Below are 5,929 nucleotides of genomic sequence, written 5' to 3'. Positions count from 1 at the left end.
GCCGAAGAGTGATTTCTTTCTCTCAACGGTATGATCCTCTGAGCAGCGTAACCTGGCGACAAATATCTGAAAGATTGTTAAAACGAACAAGAGCGCAATTAAAGCCCGGCATTCCCGTCGGTTCTACGGCGCAAGCGAGAGCTCAATGCTGGTGTAACTGTGCACTGACAGGTTGCGGAATGCGACCTGGTTAAAGTGCTCGAAGTACGTCCATGCAATAAAGAAGAAAAAAAAGTTCTATGGCGGAAAGGATTAATGCCACTTATCTCACCCCTCGAAACACCTGTTCGAATCCTCTGAGAGCAATTCTTTCGAATAATTTTTTTTTTTTTTTTACAATTCACAACATTGAAATAAATCACATCTTGCTGAGGTGTGTTTCCCTTTAGCTTGCCTTTTGTGATATTGTTTATTCCTAATAGCCGCAAAACCAGCCGTGAACAGAGCCAGGAGGTGATGGTGCAGCAGCGGTTACACAACAGAATTACCTTCATCGTAATCATATCATGCATTTACTGAGCGTGTTAACTTAATTATGGTTGCGTTCAGAGGCAACTCTCAGCAACCGTCACCGTTTAAATCACTGAGAGACAACTAGTCAGGAGAAAGATGTTGCGGGATCCTACCGTTGAGAGACATAATTACGCCGCACCGTATCGCCAATCACACGAGCGGTTTGCAGCCAGTGCATCGGCGACGAGAACATTCGGGTGGGACTATGTGAGCAATCCATTTAGTAGCTTTCGCTACGCATATCCAGGGTCTACCGAGTTGAGCCGCCATGTTTTTTTTTCTGTCACAAGATAAACTTGACACAATACCAGCATAAATTGCTGACTATATCCTGAAAGTTACTTGAGGTATTCAGGACATAAGTATTGGCCTTATCAACCTGAAAGATTGTTGACGCTCGGCGAAAAAATAAAAGAGAAAAACGTTGTTTGATGAAAACGCTTGTAGAAAAAAGAGCAAAAACAAAGCTACCAGTCCTCACAGCATTATTTCAGGACATTGTCAGGCTGTTAGCGACAAATTCATTGCCATCATGGAGACAGTATTCACTCTGCCGGATTCACCGAAGCAAACATTCTTACGTATTCAAAAAGTCGGATACCAGCGCCATCCTCGACGTTGCTGACTTCCGACCGATCAAGCAGCTGTCGACAGCTTTAAGATACAAACCCAAATCCCTGCCCGCAACCTTAAGGTGGCCCTCAATATTATATGAAGTCTACAAGACCTGCGGTTTCAAAGTCCGTTCTATCATCTCAAATCTCCATAGAATGAGGACCATAATATAATCGGACTTCGAGAATAATTCGATCTCATCGACCGAATGCATCTTTACGGCCTCCACTGTCATTGGTAACGGCCTGGTATCGGCCTGGTAACGGCCCGAGATTGGTAACGATCTGATCAGTGGTACTGTGAATTAAACCCTCAGGCATATTTACCAGTCATTCTGTGTTCGTGCAAACTATTCACTATTCAATCCTTTGTAGAGCGCCTTGTCGTTTCATAAAGATAGCTAAAATGGTTTAGTCTGTGTATTGAGTTTAAAAAAGTACTTTGTCATACACAGAATGACATGTCGTCTATGACTCTCACTTTATAGGGTTCAAATATCCCGCGTTGTATTCCACTCTCTGTAGAGGATGCCTCCCATTTCTACGACACAATTGGAAAACAACCTATGTCCGACTGCCACTCGGCTTCATTTCCGCTCTATATGACATGTGGCGATTATGAATAACACGCTCGACATTGAAAATAATAGTATAGCGAAAGTGATGAAACTGACAAGACCGCAAAGACTGCTGTGAGAAGTTCACCAGTGGTGCGCACGTCTCCGGCAAAAAAAAAAAAAAAAAAAAAAAAAAAGTTAACAATGGTTTAGCTCAATTAAGCATGAATATATATGCAGAGATATGGCTGAAATTGATTCCTTAATTTGTAGATTTATTCTCTCACATACAGTGATAAGCACATAGTGGTGAGCTACACTAGACTAGACGAAGAACATGAATACGAATACATGCGAAGCGCAGCATGAAATAATGGCGCCTTAGCAGATCAAAAAACCGGCTACTGAAACCTGCATGGCCGTTCTTTGCCAGCAAAGCTGTGTGGGCAGAAATAGCTACCGAACTGGCCAATGGACGCAGAGCAGTATTCGCGTTAAAAGCTGGGAAGCGTTTAAGGTCATGTCCTTCGTATGGTTTTCCTCACACTTGCCCGACAGGGGGAAATATTGGCAAATTCGATGTTGGCGTCAAGACGCCGCGGTAGGTCAGCGCTGGTGAGTGCCACTGAGGCTATTTTCGCGCGGTCGTGGTGCCCCATTTGAGCTCCGGGCTGCAACGCCTGGTCTACAGCTGTCTTCTGACGCAATACGACTGCAGAAGCACCGCAGAAATTTCCACGTTGTATTTAAGGCCCCAAACAGTATACGGGCGAATGCCTGTCTGTGAATGCACTACCTCCTGTCAAAAGGTGTCGAGTACTGTACTGAGTACAAGAGGTGGATTGTTTTGACTTACAGCAGTTTATTGTCACTTCAAAGTTATTAGTGACACCCGTTTTCTAAGTCCTCAGTTTGCACTCATATGAACTTGTTTGACTGTACCTCGTTTAAGCTTGTCGTTGGTATGTTGCTCAATCAAAATTAAAAAAAAAAAAAAAGATATGTCTTGTAAACCTGGTGGTGTATGTTTTCGTAAATGAAGTTCCTTTGGTTACAAAAGTAAAACGAGATGGCAAAGTCGTCTAGCGCTGTGTCCAGTAACGCTGACCTCTTTGCCTTGGCTTGTGCGCGCAACCCACTGGCGGCGAGAGTTTTTTTTTTTTTTTTTTTTTCATTTTTCTTCTTTAAGGGGTTGCTCGAAGCATGCTTCAAATTCACCACGGTGAACTCTGAAAACGTGGAAAGTAAGTAATGCGCCTACATTTAAAAGCCAATAGCTGGCGTCGAACTGGAATTTAATTTACCAGGAGAATTCACGCTTCGGCTCCCATGGAACTTAAGCGTGGAAATGGCGTTAATGTGCATTACTCGCCGGTTTCAATCCGAGTGATTCCGTTCATTTTGAGATTTTCTTGCAACTATGGCTGCCACTTAGTCTTTAGATGTTTAACACGGATTGGTGATGTATGCTTGATGCCTTTAATTCAAATTTGAAGCCGATGAAGATTGAAGATGTGGGCGGAAACACACATGCCAAAATATGTTTCAAATTTTATAGAAACTGGGAGACAATAGGAGAAGAACAAAACAGAACGCGAGGTTACGTCGCGGGTTCGGAGAAAATGACGCATTATTTCATTGAGCTGAAAATGAAGTTTTACAGAAAAACAAAGTTCATTTCTTAGAGAAAAGATGCCGTTATCACTTTTATTTTACTACTAAAAGAGTCAGTGCGAAAGTTTTGCGTAGACCAAAATACCCTTAGACATCTCATGTGCGAAAATTGCTAACTAAACATGACCACATTCATGCGCATCCTCGCACCCGGCGCAGCCATATGGAGCTGTTCATATGAAGCTCTTATAGAGTCCGACAACTGAACCTTTTTTGTACACTCTCCTTGGCGTTTGGTAAGGAAAACAGCAGAATATTCAGAGTCGTAGTGACTGTTCATGGGTTACCATTTATACTGCGTCCTCCATATCCCCGGCATACTGTATCCATTGGGGCGCTCCCTCTAGGCTCAATGTAAAAAGAAAATCGCCAATCAGATAGCCTCCATTTTCAGTCGACAGATCGGAATGTTATCCGCTGTTCTGGAAAAATGACAAGGCGCACCTGCTTCTCCTCCGAAAAAAGAAGTGAACTGAGACAGCTAGATGAATCAGGGGAAAGATGCTTTTCGTTTTGTGGCTTCTATTTTTTCTTCGGGTCACTTGACTGCAGAATTCGCATTATTGAGCTGCAGACGCCCATTCTTAATATTTCTCCTAATGAAAAAATATAGAGAGCCCTATCGTATGAAGGCTCTGTTATTAACATGAGTCGCACTTATCCCTGCGCTATCGCATCGGCAAAAGAGAGAAGGTTATTAGCGCAAGGCGGCCCTTCGTGAAACTAGATGGTTTTATAACGCCAGCTTTAATTCTGCGTGTATCATCTAAATACGCCAAGTAAGCTTAATTGCGAATTTGGTTCACTTAAAGGGCAAAACCGGCGTTATTGAACATTCTCGAATTTCACTCAAACTTACAAGGTTCGTTCTTTAGTACCTGGTCATTTTTACCGAATTTCGCCGTGGCCTGACGAATTAGTTTATGCAGAAATGAACTTTGAAAATTTGCATTTCATGGCATGACTCCGGGAAATTTTTATGTGGTAACATTAGATGCGGAACGTCCGTGGATGCATGACAATCTATGATAGCTTTGCATTTTGTATAGAAACACATTTTAAATTGCCCTCGGCCCTTTCAGAGAATAACGCCAGCTCACTGTCAACCAACTTGCACAAGATGTGTAGCGTCGCATTCATGATGATATAGGCTTGGTATGTCGTGGTGTTATACAATTTGGTCAAGGCTACTGTCAGTTTCGATTTCTAGGTTTTGGTTCATTTAAAATACTTGTACTCTGTTTTTTTTTTTTCAATACCGGTTTCTTTCGTAATGGAGAGGAGGGACTTTTACAACAGGAAGGTGAGAAAAGTTGCCTTGAATCCGCTTGCCAACAGCGGATAAAAATATGTTGAATAACACAGGTGCAACCGAAAAACCTATACAAATGCCTCTTTTTTTAATATAGAAATGGCCTTCTGAAATCATAGCTGTTGATGCAAGGCAGAATTCCAACAGGGTTCCCGCGCCGTTTTTGTAGGCTATTTCTCCGCTTTCAGAAATGTAATACAGAGCACCATGAAGGATTCCCGGAATACCTGGTGGTTCATGTCGGCGCTCTCCACTCTCTTCCGCTGCACTTCCAGCTCGTGTTCGAACATGGACGCAAATACAGGATAGCGAGCGGGCGGCAAGAGTAGCTTTGTGGGCGTAGAGCTCCTGCCCATTGACACTCAGGACGACATCGCTGAACTTCTGGCTTTCATACAAGTGACAAAATAATTGACAGCCGGCACTGAGGGACCTTGACCTCTTTTACGTTCTTCTGCCCCGAAATGTACACCAAGTCCGAAACAACGCTCACTTCACAATAGAGCGTGAGCTTTTCGCCAAAGAGGAGTTCGTTCGCCTTCTATAGCAGCACATCTCTCCCAACGATCTTCTTGAAGCCCCAGTATTTATTTGCCTTGGAAAAACCAGTATGCCATTTTACTCGCCAGAACCTTGGTCTCTTCCCGCTTGGCGTTGAGGATGGATAATCTGAACTTGGCATGTATCTTACTTTTATTGCTGGACACCAGTAGCATGTACAGGGATAAGTAATCCTTGATCTTCTCGTCCAGGCCCTTGGGGTTCTTCCTTAGGCACGATTTCAGGCTGTCGTTGGCCGCGGCAGAACATGTGGAGCTTTTGATCATTTCCCCCACTTCCTCTCGGTGGAAACTGAAGTTGTTGATCTTCCACATGAAGGAAACATTGGTGACGTTCACATATGTGAAGCCCCAGTTTCTCGGCCGCGGGCGTGTTGACCTCGCTCAGCGAAGCCGAAGTGGGCAGGTAGGCAATGGCCATGCAGGATCTCACTGCGCGCAACGGCGGTGGCACCGGCTGCGGCAGCCACTACGCTGAGCAGGCAGCCTTGAAAGAGCTCTTTCTCCCAGCCGGTGCCCTGACGTAGTGCACACAGATACCCTTTCCGAAGGATGAAACTCCTTAGCGAAGACGGACGTAGTGACAGTGTAAGCTGGTCCCAAGGCGGTCCCCTGAGCCGCGAACGGAGTGACCTCGGGTATAGCAGCCGCCTAATGTGTTCTTGCCTGGACACAGCCTCATCGCCAAAACGTCTGCCT

At 44.4% G+C, this 5,929-nt stretch overlaps 1 pseudogene; it reads right to left on the bottom strand.

The window, feature by feature from the left end:
• Nucleotides 1-4,840: 4,840 nt before the first annotated feature.
• On the bottom strand, nt 4,841-5,651 carry LOC146202266 (protein roadkill pseudogene; annotated as a pseudogene).
• Nucleotides 5,652-5,929: the final 278 nt, after the last annotated feature.

The sequence above is a fragment of the Amblyomma maculatum genome, chromosome 1 (assembly GCF_055883805.1).
Source record: "Amblyomma maculatum isolate TAMU_Amacu chromosome 1, ASM5588380v1, whole genome shotgun sequence".
Taxonomy (NCBI): Eukaryota; Metazoa; Arthropoda; class Arachnida; order Ixodida; family Ixodidae; genus Amblyomma; species Amblyomma maculatum.
This window is presented reverse-complemented; position numbering and strand designations above follow the sequence as displayed.